Genomic DNA, 24,808 nt, shown 5'->3' on the forward strand with positions numbered 1-24,808 from the left:
AAAAAAATTAAATCACATCAATATTTCCATACGATATCTAAATGAAAAGTTAAGTTGCCTGATGCTACGTTTTAGCTAAAAGATTTGGAGCTCTGGGTTATTATTATCCTTATCCCCTCACGATCAATAAAAGGAGAGCAGGAATTAAGGGTAAAAACGATGAGAGTGACTGCTGTATGTTTTTTTAAAATAATAATAATAATGAGAAAACTAAAAGAAACTCCATGGTATTTCTTATACTAAAAATATTTTTATTTTTATACTATTATAATAATTAAATTATTTTTATTGTTTACTTTAACTACAAAATAATCTTATTTTATAATTGATACGGTCTAAAAGAGGTGGAGGGGGTTAAATGGGAATGTGACTCTACGGTGGACTAAACGGGCATTCCTCGTTGTCTTGTATAAGATAAAGAGTATTAGTACTGGATCAAGGAAAGAGTATCCGGTGTTTGTCTTCTGACACTCAAGTCACTCAAGTTGGTGATTGATTTTTCAGGAGGAAAAGTGAAAGAAATTGTAGCAGCGAGCGTGTAAAATTATAGAATATTGCATACCTCTGTCTATAGATAATGTTAGTTAGAACTCTAAGCCAATCATTTGATGATTGTTGTATGGACTCATTGTATCATATTTTTATGTATATAAAGGCATTTGTTTATGGTTATTATACTTGCTTGTATTGGTGCCAAATAACTAAGTATAATAGCGTCATTGAGTAGAAGATTCTTACCTATATCAATCGATTGGTTGAATCGATAGTGAGATGATATAGGGAACATTACTCTTAATCATTCCTAGTCAAGTATTAACATTCAAGGACAATGTTAATGCGACGAGACTAGAATGTAGGCCAACTCGATGACTTGATCTCACAAGTCATGGATATAGAGATATCAAGTTGACACATGGGTATACATTGGAGAATGTATACTGAATGACCCGCCATGAGAAAGTATCATGGATCGTTATATGAGTGTCATATACTTTCTCATGTGGCTATTAGTATGACTATTAGTCCTTGGACCTGAAGTCACCATGATTCCCTAAATAAGGAGTTGCATACTTTGACTTCGTCAAACGTCACCCGTAATTGGGTGGACTATAAATGCGATTACTGGGTATGTAACAAATTATGCAGAGGAATGTGAGTGATGTAGATGAGATCTATCCCTCCTATATGACAGGAGTGACATCATTATTCTTGATAGAGTGAGACCACTAAGTGCATGACCATGCCCAAATGAGTCAATATGAGATGTTGAGCTCATTTGATTGAGTGAGTCTACTTGGGATTCAAGATTTAGATTGATTAGAGGATGACATGGTCTATGTCTCATATTGATCAATCTAGATATCAAGGATAGAAGGACACTTGTCATATATTGTGAGGAGTCACAATTAGTAGTCACAAGGTGATGTTGAATCTCAACATTCTTGTAACTTGGGTAGTAATGATGTGTTGCTAGATACCGCTCATTACTTATGCTTCTAAATGAGTTTAGGAGCATTGCCAACGTTACAAGAACCTATAGGGTCACACACAAAGGGCAATTAGATGGAGATTAGGTTCATTTGATGTACCTAGAGGATTAGGTTCATATGATGAACCAAATTGGATTAAGAGTAATCCAAAGTAAACTAATTGAGTTGGACTCAATTTGGTTCATGTGTTAAATGAGTTTAATTTGGACTTAGACTTATTGAGCAAATTAATTCAATGAATAAAGATTCATTAAATTAAAATTGGCTTAAACCAATGGTTAGATTTGATCAACCATGGGAGAGAAGTTGTCAAGTTTGACTTGACTTGAGAGGAAGATGAAAGGTCAAGTTTGACTTGACCATTGCCACCTCATTTGTGAGTTAGCATTAAGTGGGCCAATGATGATGTTCCACATCATCAAGGTTGGCTTATGTGTGTGCTACATCATGAGGGAGATCAAGAGTTGTGACTCTTGATATCCCATGGAGGTATATAACCTCATTTCAATGTGGTCGACCACTTTATGTCAGTGTGAGAGTTTCATTTTGTGTGTGTAACCTCCTTCTTCTTCCTCTCTACCTTTCTTCTCTCCCTCTCCTCCACCATTGCTGTTCATCTAAGGTTGCTAGCACATCTTTAGAGATTCTCTCCATCAATTTGTTCGTGTGGATACGCATAGAGGGTTGTACACTTGACAACCTTGAGATCTGACGAACCTTGGGCGAGCGGGATACGTGAAGGGCTTCGCTACAAAGGTATAATAAGTCTTTTCCTTGTAGATCTAGTGTAGATCTAGGCTAGAAAACATGTACACAAAGTTTTTTTTACGAAATTTTATTACTTCGCACGGATCCGATGGCATAGGATTCGGGGTTTCCGCAACGCAAAAGCGGTTTTTGCAGCCCGAAAAACCCAACAGATAATACTCCTTTTTATAGTGTCACTATTATCTATGCACATATCTCCAAGCATTTGCACACTTTCCAAAACACTCATAAAAAAGAATAAGTTATAAAGTGGTTCTGACTCCTTTTCTTAAATAAGCCCACAAATCTTTGTGATTTTATAGCTTGGAAGCTTTGAAAGCACAATTTGTTTGTAGCATATTCTCTGTCCTTCGTGACACAAACTTTTAAAAAAGAATACGTAAGTCCATGGGGCCTGCTTTAAGTCGACCGACCACTACTCAGGAGGATCGCCAATGCGGTTCGCCGAATGTAGTTAGTGACCCGGTGTGCATTCAATCATTCTATCTGATTCGAAAGCTGTCTATCCGATCGACTTGTCTGATCGACCTGTCTGATCGACCTACAACCCCGACTAACTAAGGCAGTCGGTCAATTCACTTAATACATAGTAATGAGGTTTGTCCACTTGCCTCAGGCTAGGGCATGATATCCGGCCGATCAAAAGTCTCGGTCGACCACTCGCGCCCAACTGGTCATTCGAGGCCCGCTCTACCATGTAGCCGGTTTGGGTACACCCTCTCTCTTGTTGGTGACTTTGACCATTTCTTGATTTTGACTGTCTCGTCAATCGATCTCTCCTGCCTTGACCCACCTTTTAGGGTATCCACTTTTATCATTGTATTAATAGTTATTTTGATTATGTCGATATAATTTAATTAAGATAAGTTACCAAACAACGTAAATAAATTTTTTGAATATTTAAATTATAAATTTAAGTTTCAAAATTATCATATCTCATACCCATTTTGCCCCTCCATATTTACCACAATTGATTACTATAGTGTAGTAATAAATTTGAGATATTATTCATCAGCACCTCAAATCGATTGCTACACTAGAGCAATCAATTAAAAAAAATCTAATTTATATTTTAAAAATTCTTAATATAGTTTGTCAAATTGATGTTTGAAAGTATAGATATAATCAAGAGAACTAGACGAACATATAGAATCTGATTTCATGTCATTCTGAGCTCTTTACGTTCATCAGTCAGTTTCAGTAAAAATTGACTTATGTACATAGAGAACTCGAAATGATATGGAACTAAGTCATATGTGTTGTTCTTCTAATTATATATATATACTCTCAAACATCTATTTTACACACTATATGTTGGGACGAATAGCTCATCGCGCTTGTTCACTTGCTTCAGTGTTGTTGATTTACAGTGGAATAGACTCGAAGCAAACTCTCCAATGCTAACATGTAAATTTACTTGGTATCTACCTCAAAAAGAGATGACTAATCTAAGGATCCACACATGACACACTCTCCACTATGAAAACAACTCCTTTGAAATAATCCGGAGGTGGAGAAACCTCGTACAAACTCACACATGCATATAACTCGAAACAAGAAGTAAATACACAAGAATACAAATGAAAAACCTTCTTACTTGCTTCCTTGTTGCTTATAGATGTCTCTTGAACCTTGGAAGTGCAGCTGTTGGTTGCTACTGAGAATATCGTACTGGTTCCCCTGTACAAAAATTTTGTACAAGTCTTGAACCATTCCTAACAACCTATTGTGTTCTTTAGAAATTAAATTTGAAATCGCAAATGGAACTTAACATTATTGATTCCAAATTCAACTTATCTGTTCTTAGTGATTTAGACTTAGATCGCAAACGATGCTTAACATTATTGATCCAAATCCACCTATGTTACAAATTCAATTAAATATTAATTTCAGATATCGACTTCTAGGTTAAACATGGCGAGGCACTAGACCTTCTTGGGTATGGGAGCATCCACCACTTCCTAGACAAAGCCTTTCAACGAAATTTAATATTTAATTTCCTTATAGTAATCTTAGGTTTAATCAAAAAGAGCAATCGAATCACAAGTTCGAAAAACAAAAAAAACACAAAATCAAAAACATAAATTCGATTACCTAGATTCATTAGCTCTTGTATTTGGTATTACAAGATCTAAATAAAAGGATAAACTAGTTATGATGCGGAAACTAATAACTAATTATACCTTTTATAGCTTATAGACCTCACGATCTTCTGTCGTATTCCTCTTCTTATCTCGGACGTTGTGTGAGCGACGATCTACCGAGACGAGAATCCACCCAAACTTCCTTCTTCTCCAAGCAAGTTTCGACCACCACAAGAACTCCAAGAGAAGATGAGGTTCGACCACCACCACCAAGCTCCAAGGTATGGTAGAAACAAAGCCTTCTTTCTCTCCTTCTTCTCCAAGCAAGATCCGACCACCACAAGAACTCCAAGAGAAGAAGAGGTTCGGCCACAAGAAGAAGAGAAGGGAAGGAAGAGGGCCGACCACACCAAGGAAGAAAAGAGAGAGGAATAGATGATAGGCTATTATTCTTATTATCAGTTGAGGCACATCTACCCTCTCTTTTATATTCCTTGGTATTGGCAAATAAGGAAGGTTTTAATAAAAACATCCTTATTTTCCTTGTCATTGAAAAGGAAATTTTAACTAATTAAAAATTCTTTTCTCTATTAATGTGACCGATCATATCTAATCCTCCATGGAAGTAAAGTTTTAAACACAAAATTAAAATTTCCTAATTTGTTTATGAAAATTTTAAATAAAAATTTCTCTTTTAAAAATTCCCTTCATGATTAATCATAAAAGGAAACTTTTATAAATTAAAATATCTTTATTAAAACATGTGGATGATTTACAAAAATGAAAGTTTTCTCTAAAATTAAAATCTTCCTTTCAATATACAAATAAGGAAAGATATCAAATCTTTTCTTAATCTTTTGTAAAAACTATAAAAGAAAAGATTTAAATTTTAAAACTCTCTTTTAAATCATGAGGATGATTACAAAAAAAGAAAAGTTTTATCAAAAATTAAAATCTTCCTTTTAACTACAAATAAGGAAAGATATCAAATCTTTCTCTTAATCTTTTGTAGAAACTATAAAAAAAAATATTTAAATTGTAAACTCTCTTTTAAAATCATGGCTTCCACATAAGAAAAATTTTAAAAAATAAAATCCTTTTAATTTATTGTGACCGACCACACCAAGCTTGGGTTCAAGCTAGGGTCAGCCACCTCTTTAAACCATCTCACCTTGGTTTGGTCGACCCTAGCTTGGGCTCCAAGCTAGACTTAGCCGGCCACCTTAAGGTGGGTAAGAAGGTGGGTATGGGTGGGTATAACACTTTATAAATAAGAAGGTACGACAGAGACCGAGAGGAGGAATTGATTTTGGTCTCCGATGAACTTAAGCTTCCCGTGTTCACCCCGAACACCCAACTCGAGTTCATCAATAATATCTCATTCCACTAAAGAGTTATTATTGAACTACCGCACCAATCCCATATTACTATATGGGCTCCTTCTTATCATGAGTGTGCTAATATCCCTGTGTTTAAGATGTAAAATGAAACACCCCTAGATTTTTTTTTACTCTCTCTCATTAACTACTATTTGAATGATCATATTGCAGTACTATCAAGAAACTATCATAACCAATAGACATGACTGTATCAACAAATCTTTATCGATAAAAACAATATCTCCTCAATATTTCCCACCTGAATGATAAAGAAACGAAAATCCCTCGTGGTAAAAACCAGTATGCTCTGCACTCCCAGACAACAGACAGTACCATGCGTCCATCCCGCCTCCTCGTCTACTCCATCCGAGGGCCTTCCGTCATGTCCTAAGTGTCATCCTCACCTGTAATGTAGACATCATGAGTCTACGACCCAGCAAGCACAATCCAATATGAAAGAATGGACATACATGAAGTAATAGAAATAGCAACTAGGGGTCACATCAAAATAAAACATAATCTCATTACGATAAAGCAAGGAAAGGCATGCGGCAAATAAATGATCCTACATAGCTAATAAGGTATGTCACATATCCGGTAACCACAATTAGAGTTAGTCAACAATCCCATAAACCTAGAGGTACCTCCTAGAAAACATGCAGTCAGTCATATAGCCGAAGCTAACATATATGATTTATCAGTCAAGTTTGGATGGATCCTCCCCGGAACTCATCCCGGGTCAATCATCCCGTACTACTATCACATATGCTCATACTCATCCTATTCTCCATATAAGAAAAGAAAACACAATCTGTCCTCATTATTCTATATCAGTTAAACATATCTTTCTATTCCTTTCATTCTGTAACCTTTTCTATATTAAAGAAAATAGCGGAATCATGCAACCTCAAAAGAGAGTGATAAAGAAAATGGAAATCCAACATTCAATCTGTTAACAATGCAAAATAAACAAATGGAACTTGCAACACAGTTAAGTGATAAGGTAAATTTAACTCCTACAGCAACAATACCATGATCTGAACCATATCAGAATTTAATCAAACACCTGTGCAACATGAGTCTACTGTTGAAATGTATACTAAAAATCTAACTTTTTATATAAATATTTACTTAGAAATCAGAATCATATTGTTCAAATATCTACATTTATAAGTTAAATGTAGTTGTTCAATTAATTTATATTGTAGATAACATAGTGTGTGGTGTCACACACAGAATATAATGTTATCAATTCTTTATAAATTATAAACAGTAGCTCACGACTGAAATGGAAAGGAACAAACCATTGGAATAATCGTATTGTAATTAGGTATTGGTTTATCTTGACTGATAAATTACACTAGTACACTCTAAGTGTATTGAGCATGACCATTTAAGGTAAGTTCTTTTTATACTGACTTAATAAAAGAACAAAACCTTAGTTATTATGGAAGTGTATGCTCTTAATCCTAATATAATAACAAGCATGATCCTGTCCGAACCAGGAGTCAACGGACGCTGGGGATGTGGCGCTCTCTGCTGGATCCTCGAATGCTCCGGCGAACCTGCACAGAAGTCGGGCCGGGGAGATCCCGGCGACGACCCTCCGACGTTCAAGTCAGGCAAGGGAATAGGCGAAGAAGGTGGCTGCAGGATGAAGACTCGCGTACCTTCGGTTGAAGAAGTGGAGGCCTTATATAGACCTCTCGAAGGAGCCTGGGCACATCAATCAAAGCAATCACCTGCTTTCGACCATGCCCAGGTGTGGGCCTGTCAGAAGGGTATCCATAAGACCATACTGTTGATACAATCACCTGCTCTCGACCATGCCTAGGTGTGGGCCTCTCAGAAGGGTATCCATAAGGCCATACCACTACTGTATCAACCTTTCCGTGACGTGATGGTGGGGCCTTTAATAGTGTCATCTTGCGTACAGTCTAATCATCATGCCTTTGCTGACATACCATATCCCGAGCCGAGCGAATAGGCCGCTCGACTAACCACTGTTCCCTTGCCACGATTCCGGCCGAGCGGACACCTCCGTTCGGCCATTCTGTCCTCGGCCGAGCGGACCCCTCCGCTCGGCCACTCGGCTCCGGTTCTCCTTTGGCGTCGGAAACCCAAACCTTTGGTTGGGTAATCTCGGGTTCCGCTCGGACGAGACCCCATCTGTGGGTCCCCCATTCTTACCGCAGGATCACTTGCCTCCCCTTCAAGTCTAGTCGAAGGAGGCAGTGAGTCCGACTGACTGGACTATGTGTACGAGCGGGCGGTCGTCGCCTTATCGATGCTGCTGACATCCCGTGAGCCGTTCGGCCCTCATGCCAAATTTAGCCGCTCGGCTCTTCGCTTTATATGCCTTGGCGCCCAACGTGGCTGTTTGCTTGTCTAAATCCTTTTGAAAATCGCACCAATCTTTTTCATTAAGCCGAAGCATGCGCGGTATGGGCGCATTAATTGTGCTCGGTGACAGAGCGCCACGTGGCTCGTCTCTATTGGCGGTGACGTTCCGTACGATGGGACGCCCTTTGTTTTGAAATGAACGGCTAGATGATGAGCTCGTCTCTTGTGCCCTACATCCGACGGTGGAGGCAGATCGACTTCGGTCGTATAAAGCCTCAGTCCTCCTCTGCCGCACCTTTGCTCGTGCTTTGTCCTTCTAACTCTTCTACTGCTACGGCCTCCGGCGATCCGGTTCCTGTTTCTCGGCGGCTACCATCTCACCGGTGATCTCTTCCGCCCGTCTCCTTCTCAGTGAGCCTTCTTTCTTCGCTTACTAGGTCTTCCTTACTCATTTTGCCTCTCTTTCGTTCCCATTCTTCCGATTTCTTACTGTCCTTTTGTCTCTTCGAGATGGCGAGCTCTTCCGAACCCGTTGCCCAGGCTCACGGTCCGTGGTATATGAGTATGGAGAGTAGGTTCGATGAGGAGCGCGCCCGGCGCGTTGTTAGGACCTACGGGATCCCTGACGACCATGAAATAGTTGTAGCCGGCCCGACCGATCGGCCTCATAACCCTCCGATCGGTACCATTTGTTTTTTTCTAGACCAATTCCAGGGCGGCCTTAGATTTCCTACCCATCCATTTATTTTGGAAGTTTGTAATTATTTCCGCATCCCGCTCGGCCAACTTGTGCCGAATTTCTTTAGGTTGCTGAGCGGGATGGTCGTCCTCTTTAGGCTGCACAGTATCCCACTTGACCCCAAAATATTCCACTACTTCTTCTATCCCAAACAATCCGAGTTGGGTACTTTTATTTTCCAAAGTAGAATAGGCTTTAAATTTTTTGAGAACATGCCGACCTCCAACAAGCACTGGAAGGAATTCTTCTTCTATATACAACTTCCCGAGCGGCCAGCATTCCGAACCAAATGGCAGACCGCTGTGCCAACCCAGCCGGAGCTCGGCAAATTCAGAAGCAATCCGGCCTACCTTCATGCGTCAAATTGCTTGTCCGGTCAGCGGTACAAGATCGACCAGTTGCTTCTCAAGGGGGTGTTGTATATTTTTGGATTATCTCCCGTTCGGGCCAATCTCCCTTACCGCATGGGTAAGGACTCTTTACTCCTTTCGCCTTTTTTATCTAACTGATTTTAATTTCTTCCATCGCAGCTGAAGTCATGTGGCGCTCCAAGGCTACCGATCATATGAGATTGAAGGCCGTGGAAATTGAGGCGGCTACCAAAAAAGAACTTGCCGAGCGGGGTCTTATCCCCAGCCGCCCGGCAGATGCAGGAGAGGGGGGGACGCAGTCCGCCCCTGAAACAGAAGTTGCCCGATCTATTCCTCCGCTCCAGAGTTGGGAGTCCCAGTGCCGGATTCACCGTAGTTCGCAAACGTCGAAGAGACCCCACCTTCCACCGACCCAAGAGGGCGAACCACAGGCGTCGATCGAGGTCGCCTCGCCAGATCGCACGCCGTCGCGGATGGTCTCGCCCACCGCACAGCCCTCCGGCTCTCCTCCACGGACTCGTCGTCGCTTACGACGGTTGGGCAAACATCAACCATAGGGAGTCCTCGGGCCAGCGACGGCGGCTGAGGAAGTGCCGGACGGCCACCCGACCATCAAGACTACCCTTCGATTCCCATCGGAGGAATATTTATTGTCTGGCGATCCAAGTCCCGTTCATGAAATAACCTTGATGGGTCCGCTCGCCAAACTTTTCGAGGACGCCTAGACTGGTGGCCCTCATGACGCCTAAGCGACTTGGCGATAACCACATCAGCCACTCGTGTAAGTTCATTTTCTTCCGTGTCATACTCGGTTCTCGATTTTATTATTTCCTTTACAAGATTGGTCGAGCAAATCGCCACTAGCCATCGACTAGCCGAGCTGGAGGATCTCATGGAAAAACTCAGTCTCGGGGTCCATCGCCGAGCGGAAACAAGCCCTCGGAGGCGAAGAAGGTCGACCGCTGGTGGCTCGACTTGAAGGCTTGGTGAAGAAGCGCGACGAAGACGTGAAACGCGCCAGTGATGATCTGGACAAGATGAAAGTTGAAGTCCGAGCCCTAGATCAGCGATCCAAGAGCTAGCTACCGAACGGGATGAGCGCTCAGCTGAACGCACTAAAGCGGAGGTGGACCAGAAAGTTCTTCAAGATTCACTGATTGCCTCCCGTGCGGCGCTTAGAAAGTACAAGGAGGGAGAACCGAGTCGCCTAGCAGCAGCGCGCCAAGAATACCTCCGCTCAGAGCGGTTCGGCGCAAAATTCGGTGGCAACGTCTCCTCAACTTTCGCCGAGGCGGTCAAGGTCACCATGGCGTACTTGAAGAAGGGGGGGCACCTTCCTGCTGACCTGACCATTCCCTCTTCAGATCTGGCGGCTATGATTGACGATATCCCGGACGCTTTCTTCAACTTCGAAGACCCCGAGTGAAGAGTATTCCTCGTCTCTATCTTGTTTTTGCGTTTCTTACGCCCAGCGCAACTTTTTGTACTTGCCGTCCGGCATGCTTTCCCTTTAATGCAATTATGTCTTTACTTGTGTCTTCCTGATCATTACCCATAATATTCTTCTGTTTGCTTAACGTTTATGCTTAGAGTCAGTCATGCTCTAAGTGTTCTTCGTCACACGGCCGCTCAGTTTAACCCATTAAGCAAAGTCCGAGCGGGAGGGCCTACTCGCTCTACACGTATCTAGCCTGTGTGAAGTCAACGAACGCCAAGTATCGAAGGACCAACGCCCGAGCGGGCCTAAATGTTTTAATACTTGTGGTTTCCGCGGTTTCTTATTCACTGATATTCGTTCGTCCGCCCGGGGTATTTATAGTCGCCGGACCGACTCGATTTTTAACGATGGTGCTCGTCGATTTTCCGCTCGGTTTCTATAGACGCCGGCTCGTCTCTCGATTTTTAACGACCGAGCTCGTCGGCGCGGATATTTATAGCCGGTCGGCGCGGCTCTCGATCTTTAACGACGGAGCTCGTCGGCGCGGATATTTATAGCCGGTCGGCGCGGCTCTCGATCTTTAACGACGGAGCTCGTCGGCCTTCCGCTCGGACGTTTATAGACGCCGGCTCGTCTCTCGATATTCAACGTCGGAGCTCGACGGCGCGGATATTTATAGCCGGTCGGCGCGGCTCTCGATCTTTAACGACGGGAGTCGTGGGCCTTCCGCTCGGACGTTTATAGACACCGGCTCGTCTCTCGATATTTAACGTCGGAGCTCGGCCGCGGATATTTATAGCCGGTCGCGGCTCTCGATCTTTAACGACGGACTCGTCGGCGCGGACGTTTATAGACGCCGGCTCGTCTCGATATTTAACGTCGGCGTCGGCGCGGATATTTATAGCCCGGCGGCTCTTTAACAACGGGACTCGTCGGCCTTCCGCTCGGACGTTTATAGCGTCTCTCGATATTTAACGTCGAGCTCGGCGGGCTCGGAGTTAGCCGGCGCGGCTCTCGATCTTTAACGACGGACTCGTCGGCCTTCCGCTTCGGACGTTCGTCCGCTCGTCTCTCGATATTTAACGTCGAGCTCGGCGCGGATATTTATAGCCGGTTGGCGCGACTCTCGATCTTTAACGACGGGACTCGTCGGCGCGGATATTTATAGCCGGTCGGCGCGGCTCTCGATCTTTAACGACGGAGCTCGTCGGCCTTCCGCTCGGACGTTTATAGACGCCGGCTCGTCTCTCGATATTTAACGTCGGAGCTCGACGGCGCGGATATTTATAACCGGTCGGCGCGGCTCTCGATCTTTAACGACGGGACTCGTCGGCCTTCAGCTTGGACGTTTATAGGCGCCGGCTCGTCTCTCGATATTTAACGTCGGAGCTCGACGGCGCGGATATTTATAGCCAGTCGGCGTGGCTCTCGATCTTTAACGACGGGACTCGTTGGCGCGGATATTTATAGCCGGTCGGCGCGGCTCTCGATCTTTAATGACGGAGCTCGTCGACCTTCTACTCGGACGTTTATAGACGCTGGCTCGTCTCTCGATATTTAACGTCGGAGCTCGACGGCGCGGATATTTATAGCCGATCGGCGCGGCTCTCGATCTTTAACGACGGAACTCGTCGGCCTTTCAAGGCTAACTCCTTACCAGGTCGAGCGACCTTGGCCTTCGTATCATATCCCGCGCTAGAACAATATTTATGCCCGGCCGAACAACACGGATCATTCGCTTACGAGTTTAAATATATAACCCTCCAGGCCGATCGGCTCGGGGGCCTTCGTTCTCGAGCTCCTAGCTCGGATATAAACCTCCCGGCCGATCGGCTCGGGGTCTTCACGCAGTAAGCCGTTTGGCAGGGAATGCTCAATGCGCTTTCATCTTTTTGCTTCCTGTATTACAAGTACATAGGCGACTAGCATATACACCAGAATAAATTACAATCATGCACCTTTCATCCAGCTCGATAGGGCTGGAGATGATTTGCACTCCACGGTCGATCCAGCTGCCGCCCGTCCTCATCCTCCAAGTAGTAAGTGCCCGAGCGGAGTTTTTCAATAACCTTGAAGGGACCTGCCCAAGGAGCTTCCAGCTTGCCGACGTCGCCGACAGGCTTGACTTTCTTCCAGACGAGATCGCCGACCTGGAATGATCTGGGGATTACTCGGCGGTTGTAGCTCTGCTTCATGCGCTGCCGGTATGCCATCAATCGCACGAACGCCCTAGCTCGCTCCTCTTCGACCAAATCCAGCTCCATGTTCCTCCGCTCGGCGTTCCCCTCATCATAGCTCTGGATTCGGACGGACTCAACGCCGACTTCAACCGGAATGACTGCCTCACCGCCATACACCAAATGGAACGGTGTGGCGCCCGTCCCTTCTTTCGGCGTCGTTCGGATGGCCCATAAGACGCCCGGCACTTCATCCGGCCAACTCCCTCCTAAATGCGCAGAATACGAAGAATTTCCCGATTGGCTACTTCGGCTTGACCATTGCTCTGGGGATAGGCCACGGACGTGAAATGTTGCTCGATGCCGTAACTTTTGCACCAGTTCTCTAGCACCTTGCCTGTGAATTGCCGCCCATTGTCGGAAACCAATCGGCGAGGGATGCCGAACCGACAGATGATGTGTTGCCAGATGAATTTTTTGACCATCTGCTCGGTGATCTTCGCCAGCGGTTCGGCTTCCACCCACTTGGAAAAATAGTCGACGGCCACTAGCAAAAATTTCCTCTGCCCGGTCGCCATCGGAAATGGACCGACAATATCCATTCCCCATTGATCGAACGGGCATGAAATGGTGGATGCCTTCATTTCTTCGGCCGGTCGGTGGGAGACGTTGTGATATTTCTGGCACGAAAGGCATGTAGATACTGTCCGAGCGGCGTCTGCTTGCAAAGTTGGCCAAAAATACCCGGCCAGGAGGATCTTCTTGGCTAACGAGCGTCCGCCCGGATGCCCCCCGCATGATCCTTGATGCACTTCCTGGAGGATGTAAACCGAGTCCTCTAAGCTCACGGATTTCAACAACGGGCGCGAGAAAGCTTTCTTGTAAAGCTGATCGCCGATGAGTGTGAACCGACCGGCCCTCCTTAGCAACCGGGCTTCATACGCATTGGATGGTGCGGCGCCCGAGCGGAGGAATTCTATGATGGGTGTCCGCCAATCGCTTGGAAATGTAAGGCCCTCCATTCGGTCAATGTGCGCTACCAGCAGTACTTTTTCAATTGGTTGCTGAATGGCGACCGGCGTTATAGAACTTACTAGTTTGGCCAACTCATCGGCGGCCTGGTTCTCCGTTCGGGGGATCTTCTGAATAAGAACCTCTCGGAAAGTAGCTTTGAGTTTTTCAAAGGCCTCAGCGTAGAGTTTAAGCCGAATGCTGTTGATTTCAAAGGTGCCAGAAAGTTGTTGAGCGTAGGATCACCCGACCGGCTCCCACATGTCGTCTGCCTGCAATCCGCTATGAGGGCCTCATACTCCTTCATTGTTGGTAGCTTTGTAATCCATCCGGACGGATAAGTGCATTTTCTTCTTGAGGTGAGAGCAACCAATCTCACTTCCGAGCCGAGTGGAAGACCCATCCACATATATTCTCCACATAGCTTCAGGCTCTGTCTTGCACTTCGGTCACAAAATCAGCCAAGGATTGCGCTTTGATCGCCGAGCGGGGCTGGTATTGGATGTCAAATTCACTTAGTTCTGTCGTCCACTTGATGAGTCGTCCAGACGCTTCTGGATTCAACAGTACTCTTCCTAGTGGACTGTTCGTCCGGACAATGATGGTGTGAGCCAAAAAATATGGTCGAAGGCGCCGAGCGGCTAGGACCAAAGCAAAGGTCAACTTCTCGAGCCCAGTGTAACGAGATTCGACATCTTTTAAAATGTGGCTCAGAAAATACACCGGCTGCTCCTCGCCGCTGGACCTTACAAGTGCCGAGCCTACAGCATGCTCGGTTGAAGACAGATAAATATAAAGTGACTCACCCCCGATCGGCTTGGCTAGTATAGGCAGAGAATTAAGATATGTCTTCAATTCTTCTAATGCTCGGTCGCATTCCTCGTCCCAGTGAAATTTAGTGGCCTTGCGCAAAATTTTGAAGAAAGGGAGGCTCCGGTCGGCAGTTTTGGAGATGAATCGGGACAATGCGATTATCCGACCGGTCAAACGCTGCACTTCCCTTGTATTTCTTGGAGGCGGCATGTCTTGTAGAGCTTTCACCTTGCTAGGATTGGCTTCGATTCCCCGATCGGTCACTATGTACCCCAAGAAACGCCCTCCTTTTGCTCCGAACAGGCACTTCTGGGGATTTAGCTTGACTCCATATTTGCGTAGCGTTCGGAAGGTTTCTTCCATGTCCTTGAAGAGATCGGCCGCTCGGGCAGATTTGATAAGAATGTCGTCCACATAGACTTCCAAATTCCACCCGATCTACTCCCTGAACACTTTGTTCATCAAGCGTTGATAGGTGGCCCCGACATTCTTCAATCCGAACGGCATCACATTATAGCAATAAGTGCCGTCGGCCGTCACGAAGCTGACTTTTTCTTGATCTTCACGGGCGAGCGGCACTTGATGATAGCCTTGGTAGGCGTCGAGCATACAAATTAATTCGCAGCCGGCCGTAGAGTCCACCAGCTGATCTATCCGGGGCAGAGGATAAAAGTCCTTGGGGCATGCTTTGTTCAAGTCCCGAAAATCAATGCAGACTCTCCACTTGCCGCCCGGCTTAGAGACTAATACTACGTTAGCCAGCCAGCTCGGGAATTGCACCTCGCGTATATGGCCGGCCTCCAGAAGTTTCTCTACTTCCGTCCGGATGATGGCATTCTGCTCGGCACTGAAATCCCTTTTTCTCTGCTTCACTGGCCGAGCGTCCGGTCGGACATGCAACTCATGCTGCGCTATGCTCGGCGAAATTCCGGGCAACTCATGTGTCGACCAGACGAAGACATCATGATTTCGCCGGAGGCATTGGATCAGCTCCTCCTTCTGCTTCTCCTCCAGATCAGAGGCAATAAAAGTCGTGGCCTCCGATCGGGTCGGATGAATCTGCACTTCCTCTTTTTCTTCATAAATTAAAGAGGGTGGCTTTTCAGTGATGGCATTTACCTCGATTCGAGGTGCCTTCCGAGCGGAGTTGGATTCTGCTCGGACCATCTCGATGTAGCATCGCCGAGCTGCTAGCTGATCTCCCCGTACTTCTCCCACTTTGTCCTCCATGGGGAACTTGATCTTCTGATGGAAGGTTGAGACGACCGCTCGGAATTCGCTGAGCGCCGGTCGTCCCAAAATGACGTTGTAGGACGAGGGAGAGTCGACCACCACGAAGTTTATTGTCCTGGTCCTCCTGAGCGGCTCCTCTCCCAGCGAGGTAGCCAGCCGGATCTGTCCGACCGGCTGAACTTCGTTACCCGTAAACCCGTAGAGCGGGGTTGTCATGGGCAGCAGCTCGGCTCGATCAATTTGCAGCTGATCAAACGCCTTCTTGAATATGATGTTGACCGAACTCTCTGTGTCAACAAATATGCGATAAATAGTGTAATTTGCTATTACCGCTTTAATGAGCAGAGCGTCGTCGTGGGGCACTTCAACTCCTTCTAAGTCCCCGGGCCCGAAAGTGATTTCCGGTCCACTTGCCCGCTCTTAGCTGCAACCGACTGTGTGGATCTGGAGCTGCCGGACACCCGCCTTTCTGGCCCGGTTGGAGTCTCCTCCTGTCGGCCCACCAGCAATAAAGTTGATCTCGCCCCGGGAAGTATTGCTCCTATTTTCCTCTTCCCGAGTGGACGGTCGGGACCATTCTCTGGACGCTCGGCGATTCTCCTGTCTTGGAGATCAGTGCCGATCGGGCGTCTGTTGATGTCGCCTCTCGGTGCGGGTCCGGTCGACTTCATGGGTCCTTTGTCTCCTGTCGATGGAAGGAGACCGTCGTTCGGCATTCCTAGGAACGGGATTAGCCACGAAGGGAAGACTTCGACAATCCTTCGTGTTGTGCGTATCCGTCCGGTGGAAGGAGCAGAACATCGGGGTCCATCTCTTCTTTGGCTTGGGCCGAGTGGCGGATACCTCTTGTACGTGTGATCTGGCGTGGGGGGATCGGATTGCTTCGGCCCTCGGTCCTCTGGGCGGCTGATGAGCGGCGTGCTGTTTCCGTTCGGCATGAGTAGGTGCCCGCTCGATTGGAGTTTCCTTTTTCCGGGCGGCTTGCGCTTCTTCCACGTTGATGTATTCGTTAGCCCGGTGTAGCATGTGATCATAATCTCGGGGCGGCTTTCGGATGAGCGACCGGAAGAAGTCCCCATCCACTTGGCCTTGTGTGAAGGCATTCATCATGGTCTCCGATGTGACCGTTGGAATATCCATCGCCACTTTGTTGAATCGCTGGATGTAAGCTCGGAGCGATTCACGGGCTTCTTGCTTGATGGCAAACAGGTTTTTGATATCGCCGATCGCTTGCAAAGTGGTGGAGGAAGGCCGTTCGAAGTCTTTGAAGATCCGTCAACCTCCGAAACCACCGTTGAGCCGATCCCGAGAGGGTGGTAAGAAAAACTCGGCATTTTACTTCATCTGTGTATTGATGGAGCGTAGTCGTGTTATCAAACTTACCCAGATGATCATCCAGGTCTGTTGTTCCATTGTACTCGCCGATCGTCGGAGGCACGTAGTGCTTGGGCAGAGGGTCTTGTAGAATAGCCTCCGAAAATTGGCGATTGATCCGCTCGGGAGATGAGTCCGCTCGGGGCTTTCCCTTTTCTCTCGTCTCGCATTTCGTCGAAGAAGATCCTCTATCTTTTCGGTAGTGCGGCTTGAGTGCGAAATAAAGCCGGTGGAATCGCGATGGTGAAGGTGCTTCCGCTCGGCCACCCGATGCAGACGTTGCTTGTTGCTCCGGCCGTTCGGCTGCTGCTTTCTGTTTTTGCTCCACAAGTTTGGATGCCCTTATCTCGACTAGAGCGTCGAGTTCTTCTGTCGAAAGCGTCACCGTGTGTTGTCGTCCAGCCTCGTCCATTGTTCCCGTTCGGATGCAGGTGCGTTCCCACAGACGGCGCCAATTTGATCTTGTCCAAACCAGGAGTCAACGGACGCTGGGGATGTGGCGCTCTCTGCTGGATCCTCGAATGCTCCGGCGAACCTGCACAGAAGTCGGGCCGGGGAGATCCCGGCGACGACCCTCCGACGTTCAAGTCAGGCAAGGGAATAGGCGAAGAAGGTGGCTGCAGGATGAAGACTCGCGTACCTTCGGTTGAAGAAGTGGAGGCCTTATATAGACCTCTCGAAGGAGCCTGGGCACATCAATCGAAGCAATCACCTGCTTTCGACCATGCCCAGGTGTGGGCCTGTCAGAAGGGCATCCATAAGACCATACTGTTGATACAATCACCTGCTCTCGACCATGCCTAGGTGTGGGCCTGTCAGAAGGGCATCCATAAGGCCATACCACTACTGTATCAACCTTTCCGTGACGTGATGGTGGGGCCTTTAATAGTGCCATCTTGCGTACAGTCTAATCATCATGCCTTTGCTGACATACCATATCTCGAGCCGAGCGAATAGGCCGTTGCCACGATTCCGGCCGAGCGGACACCTCCGTTCGGCCATTCTGTCCTCGGCCGAGCGGACCCCTCCGCTCGGCCACTCGGCTCCGGTTCTCCTTTGGCGTCGGAAACCCAAACCTTTGGCTGGGTAATCTCGGGTTCCGCTCGGACGGGACCCCATCTGTGGGTCCCCCATTCTTACCGCAGGATCAAAGCACATATATTTAGTATTTATTTCTTTGACTTATCAAAGGGTGAGATTTAGCTCGATAAATCAATAGACCCGATAAGTTGGAAAATGATATTACTTATAGTGTGTATTGTTGATTATAGAAGGAAACTGTGCCCTAGTCATCTAGGTTGATAATGTCACCAAGAGAGCTTATAAGGATTGTCATGTTAAACCCTACAGATGGACTTAGTCTGACACGACAATAAGGTTGAGTGGTACTATTCTTGGACTAAGATATTAATTAAAGTGAGTTGTCAGTAACTCAATTAATTAGTGGACATCTGACATCTTAAACACAGGGAGATTAACACACTCATGATAAGAAGGAGCTCAAAATGTAATTTGGGGTTAGTGTAGTAGTTCAATAATAATTCTTTAGTGGAATGAATTATTATTGATGAAATTAAGTTCGGTGTTCGGGGCGAACACGGGAAGCTTAATTTCATCGGGAGACCAAAACCAATTCCTCCTCTCGGTCCCTATCGTAGCATCTTATTTATAAAATATTATACTTACCTATACCCACTTTTATACCCATCCTAATGTGGCCGACCAAGCAAGCTTGGAACCCAAGCTTGGGCCGGCCAAGCAAATAGGATGAGCCAAATTGTGTGGCCGACCCTAGCTTGAATCCAAGCTTGGTGTGGCCGGCCACATTAAATTAAAAAAGATTTTATTTTTTAAATCTTTCTTATATGGATACCATGGTTTTAAAAGAGAGTTTAAAATTTAAATCTTTCCTTTTATAGCTTTCTACAAAAGATTAAGTGAAAGGTTTGATATCTTTCCTTATTTGTAGTTAAAAGGAAGATTTTAATTTTTGATAAAACTTTCCTTTTATGAAACCATCCTCACGATTTTAAAAGAGAGTTTTAAAATTAAATCTTTCCTTTTATAGTTTCTACAAAAGATTAAGAAAAAATATGATATCTTTCCTTATTTATAGTTAAAAGGAAGATTTTAATTTTTGATAAAACTTTCCTTTTTTGTAACCATCCTCATGATTTAAAAGAGAGTTTTAAAGTTTAAATCTTTCCTTTTATAGTTTCTACAAAAGATTAAGAAAAAATTTGATATCTTTCCTTATTTGTATATTTAAAGGAAGATTTTAATTTTAGAGAAAACTTTCCTTTTTGTAAATCATCCACATGTTTTAATAGAGAGATTTTAATCTATAAAAGTTTCCTTTATGACCAACCATGAAGGATATTTTTAAAAGAGAAATTTTTACTTAAAAATTCCCAGAAACAAATTAGGAAGTTTTAATTTTGTGTTAAAACTTTCTTTGCTTGGAGCAATGAGGTGGTCGACCATGATATTTAGGAAAAGGAAATTAATTTTAATTAATTAAAATTTTTCTTTTCGTGGCAAAGAAAATAAGGAAGGTTTTATTTAATTTTTCCTTATTTGCCAAGACCAAGGAATATAAAAGAGGGAGTAGGGGTGCCTTCATGAGACACATCTCTATTTTATTTTTCTCCCTCTCTTCCTTGGTGGTGGTCGGCCCTAGACCTTGCTCTTCTCCTCTTCTCTTCTTCTTTAGTGGTCGGTTTCATCCCTCTCTTGGAGCTTTTGTTGGTGGCCGGTTCTAGCTAAGAGAAGAAGGAGAGAAAGGAGGTTTTGTTTCTATCGTCCTTTGGAGCTTGGTGGTAGTGGCCGAAACTCTTCATCCCAAAGAGAAGTGCTTGGCCGAAACTTGCAAGAAGGAAGAAGAAGGGCTTGGGTGGTTCTCATCTCGGTAGATCGTTGCCCACACAACGTCCGAGATAAAAAGAGGAATACGGTAGAAGATCAAGAGGTCGTTGCATATAAAGAAAGGTATAACTAGTAATTCTTTTCTGCATTATACTAGTTTTTCTTTGTATGAATTCCAAACACAAGAAGCTAGAGATTCTATATTTTCGGATTAGATATTCGAAGTTGTGTTTCTTTTATTTTATTTTTCGAATTTGTGATTCGATTGTTTCTTTTGATTAAACCTAGAGTTATATAAGGAAATTAAATATTAGATTTCTTTAAAAGACTTTGTCTAGGCGATGGTGGATGATCCCATACCCAAAAAGGACTACTGCCTCGCCATACAGTCTTGGAAGCCAATTTTAGAAATTAATATTTAATTGAATTTATAACATAGGTGGATTTGGATCAGTAATGTTAAATATCATTTGCGATCCAAGTCTAAATCACTAAGAACAGATAAGTTAAATTTAGAATCAATAATGTTAAGTTCCGTTTGCGATTCCGAATTTAATTTCTAAAGAACACAATAGGTTGTTAGGAAAGGTTCGACACTTATACAAAATTTCTGTACAGCGGAACCGGTACGATATTCCTAGGATCAACCAACATCTACACTATTTGAATTTGTTTAATACTGTTACTACGGTAAATCAAAAGCATCCTCAATCAAAGCTCAAGACCTCTTCCATAACCTGACTGAAAACTTCATAAGCCAGAAAGGAATGACACATATTAAACTCTACTTATCCGCCCCAAAGATTCAAGAAATGATAGAAAGAACAAGAACAGCAGCAATCAATCCTAGCTACCAAATGGAGAAAACCAACCCAAAGCTTTCATCCGGAAGAGAATAGAGAAAACAATACCATCCACAAATCCCGTTCCGAAGCCCAATTCAACAAGAAGAAACCAGGCAATTTTGCACAAGGGCTCCGAGTTAAAGTACATCTCGGTCAAGTATTTAAACAAACACATGATATGCGAAGAACTCAAAGCATCGGCAAAACGGAAAAATAATCCGACTCAGCCTCCACCCACCGAGCACCACCAATCTATAATAAGAACCCTCCGAATGTAATCGAGCCCAAATAAACAGTATGCATTTACAAGACCAACCGTGAAACCTCAGATCGATTCAAAAGACTGCCAAGAAGAAACCAACCAAGGAAAAACTGCAAAGAACCTCACGGTTTGAAGTTTAGCATGCTAGAAATCGGATCCTAACTCAGCCAAAGCGTCCAGAAGAGCATACCGTGGAATTCAAACTCCATCGAACTGAAATCACTGCCAAACTTCAGAATCAAATGTGAATCCAAGCAAAACCTTCAGCCGAAAACCTCCAACAAATCACATCTCTACAGAGGAGAAGCCAAAACAAAAACATCAGCACAACATATCACGGTAATACGCTTAGACACCGAAACCCAAATCCCCATCCAATCCCTATCCCCAAATCCATTGCGGAAACTCGAATAAACCACAGAACGAAGCAATTATCATCACAGAACATGGAATCCAGGCAAAAATCTAACAAACCTCATCATTAAGCATTTCAAACCTCCTATGCTACTCTCCCTTACCTCATGGATTTCACAAAATCACAAGGATATGAACTTGCCTGTCCTTCTTTGCTCCCTCGCTGGAAACCTCGCCCCCCTGTTGTTGCGCCGAGGATGTCCTTCGCCTGATCGAGACATCCTCCACAGAACCAGTTGCTGGCGACGCTCGGCCTGAGCTCAACCGCGATGAGGTGCACCTTCAACTTCGGCGGCACAACTTCGATGAGCAGAGAGCGAGGAGAAGAGGTCGGGAACAGTGGTCTAGGAGCTTTTATACTTAGGTTTTATGGGATTAACTTAGGTTAATTAAAGTTAATCAACTCCTAACCTAAGTTAGGTATCCTTCATATGGTTCCTTCCAACTTTATTCCTCTATCCCCTTAAATCATGTTGATCAAGTTTATTTAAATTCCAAGAAAAATATTCTCAAAATTTATAGAAGATTTCATAATTAAGTTTTTAATTAACGCTCGTGCGACCCTAACAAATTTTGTAAATAAATTTTTTATTTACGTTTACGAGATCTTATATAAAATGTCCACTAATTAAATGAGTTATTGACAATTCACTTAATTAATATCTAGTTCCAAGAGTAGTACCACTCACCTCATCATCATGTCGAACTAAGTCCACCTGCAGAGTTTACATGACAATCCTTATGAGCTCCTCTTGGGGACATCATCAACATAGATTACTAGGACACAGTTTCATTCTATAATCAACAATACACCGTATAAATAATATCATTTCTCAACTTATCGGACCTATTGATTTATCGAACTAAATCGCACCCTTTGATAAATTAAAGAAATGAATATTTAGTATATGTGTTTGTTATTATATCATGATTAAGAGCACACACTTCCATAATAACAAAGGTCTTGTTCTTTTATACAGTAAGTATAAAAAGAACTTACCTTAAATGGTCCTGCTCAATACACTTAGAGTGTACTAGTGTAATTTTATAGTTAAAATAAACTAATACCAAAATACACTACGACTATTCTAATGGTTTGTTCCTTTTCATCTTAGTCATGAGCTACTGTTTATAATTTATAAGGAATTAATAACATGATCTTTTGTATGTGATACCGCACACTATGTTATCTACAATATAAATTAATTGAACAACTACACTTAACATATAAATGTAGATATTTGACCAATGTGATTCTTTATTTTAAAATAAATGTTTACAAAAATCTAGGTTTTTAGTATACACTCTAACAGTAGCAACCACTATGTGAAAATCGAGTATAGACTTCGCCATAGATTACTTCGTCAATTTATAAATACGAAGTAATATATGATAATAAACTTCGATAATAAATTTAATGAAGTCAATTTTATTTTAGACTTCATAGATTAAAAATAGTGAGTTCACTACTAATTTTTATTGATATTTTACTTCATATTATATATTTGATGAAGTAATAAATCTTAAAATAAAATTCATATATTTACATACCGAAGTAATAAGTCTGAACCTATTAAAATATTTTTCTATTTATTAATAAATTAATAAATTTATTGTTTTTAAACTATTCATTTAATAAAACCCTATTAACTTAGGATTATTTCTCCCGCATAACTCTGTCTTCACCGCCCCAACTCCACCGAGCACGCATCATCGCCTTTGTCATAGGAAGAAGAGGCGACAAGTGATTTCTTCACCGCCTCGACCTTTCCCTTCGATCGCGCGCGTCTTCCCTCTCCCACACCCTCCTTTCCTTTCCCTGCAGCATTGTGTCTTTGTTTTTGAGGTTTCCTGGCCACGGGAAGAAGAGGCAACTACTTTCTAGCATTTCGAGTTTGAGATCACCGTCTCTAACCAATTCGATCCTGCAGCGCCATCAACTCGTCAACCAGGTTGGTTTTCTACCTATGGTTTCTGGCATCTCATACCCTTGGGCATCTCCTTCCCTATAGTTAGCATCCCATATTATCCTTAATTTTGAGATCGCCATCCTCTCTTAATTTTGAGAAGGGTGTGAGATCTCGAAAATTTAAATAATAGGGTTATTTGAGAAATAGCCTTATAGAATTTTTCCGGAATTTTTAGAAATTTTCTGGGAAATTTTCGGAGTTCGTACGGAGGGTTTTTAGGATCAATTGGTGGCCGCAGATAAAGCTTGTTTGGGATACCCGTTTAAGTGAGGAAATGTTTTTAATTATAAATTCCCTTTTCCTTTTTCTTTTCCCAACAAAACGCCGATCCACCCGACCCGAACCCTTCTTCCTTTCTTCCCCGACGCCAAATCCTCTCTTCTTCCCAATCTCTCTCTGTTCTCTCTCGCGGGCAAGCGATGGCGACGGGAGCAAGGCTCCAGCTTCGGCGATCCTTCTCCGCTGGCATCGACGCCTATTAATCTCAGATCCGGCTGGTGTTCTTTCCTCTCCTCACTGTTGCCGATCATTTCTCGAGCCCTAACCTCTCAGTCGATTGCCGACCATCGCTCTTCGCATGAGGTCGGGTTAGCAGCGCCTGAGGTACACGCAGTGCCCTAGTTGAGATCTTGCAGTGGGTGCGATTGATTCCAATCTATGTCTCCTCAAGTTGGATCGGATTGGGCGACACCTCCTGGAGGCAACCGATCGAGGTAAGGTTTCGTGTTCTGTGTGGGATATTGAGATGATCGTGTAATCGATTCTTCCTTTCCCTTGTTCACCAGAGGTATCCGGTTGGTGGACAGCAGCTGGATTAGGGCAATGAGGTGAGGTGCTGTTTTGGTGGAGTATTTGCTTGATTCCGGCCACCACATCCCTGTCAACAAATTGGCACATCTGAGACAAGGTTAGGTTATCATTTAGGTGGTTGTTTGGATTTGGGATATCCAATCTTGATCTCTATTCTTGTTCTGATCAGTGATTTTATAGCTTGACCTGTTCTTGATCCGATCAGTAGGGAGGAATCCAGGTTTATTCTGTGGTTTCTTTGATCCAGCAATTCATCTTGTTGCTGGCAGCAACAATCCCTGCTGTGGATCAACAATCATGGTTGGAGGTGAAGTGGTGCTCTGTGGTATTCTTTGTCCAGCAGATCATCTTGTCTTTCCAGCCAGCTCAGTTGGTTTCCAGCAGCTCACTTTGTTCCAGCAGTGGCTGTAAATTAGGTAAGG

At 44.1% G+C, this 24,808-nt stretch overlaps 1 long non-coding RNA gene across 1 annotated transcript; it reads right to left on the minus strand.

Moving 5' to 3' along the window:
* Positions 1-5,884: 5,884 nt before the first annotated feature.
* Positions 5,885-21,484, minus strand: LOC122018770. The gene is made up of 2 exons (XR_006121894.1): positions 21,383-21,484; positions 5,885-6,125 (listed from the first exon to the last, which is right to left on the minus strand). It is a non-coding gene; the product is annotated as an uncharacterized LOC122018770 (long non-coding RNA).
* Positions 21,485-24,808: the final 3,324 nt, after the last annotated feature.

This window comes from Zingiber officinale, chromosome 9A, assembly GCF_018446385.1.
Source record: "Zingiber officinale cultivar Zhangliang chromosome 9A, Zo_v1.1, whole genome shotgun sequence".
NCBI lineage: Eukaryota > Viridiplantae > Streptophyta > Magnoliopsida > Zingiberales > Zingiberaceae > Zingiber > Zingiber officinale.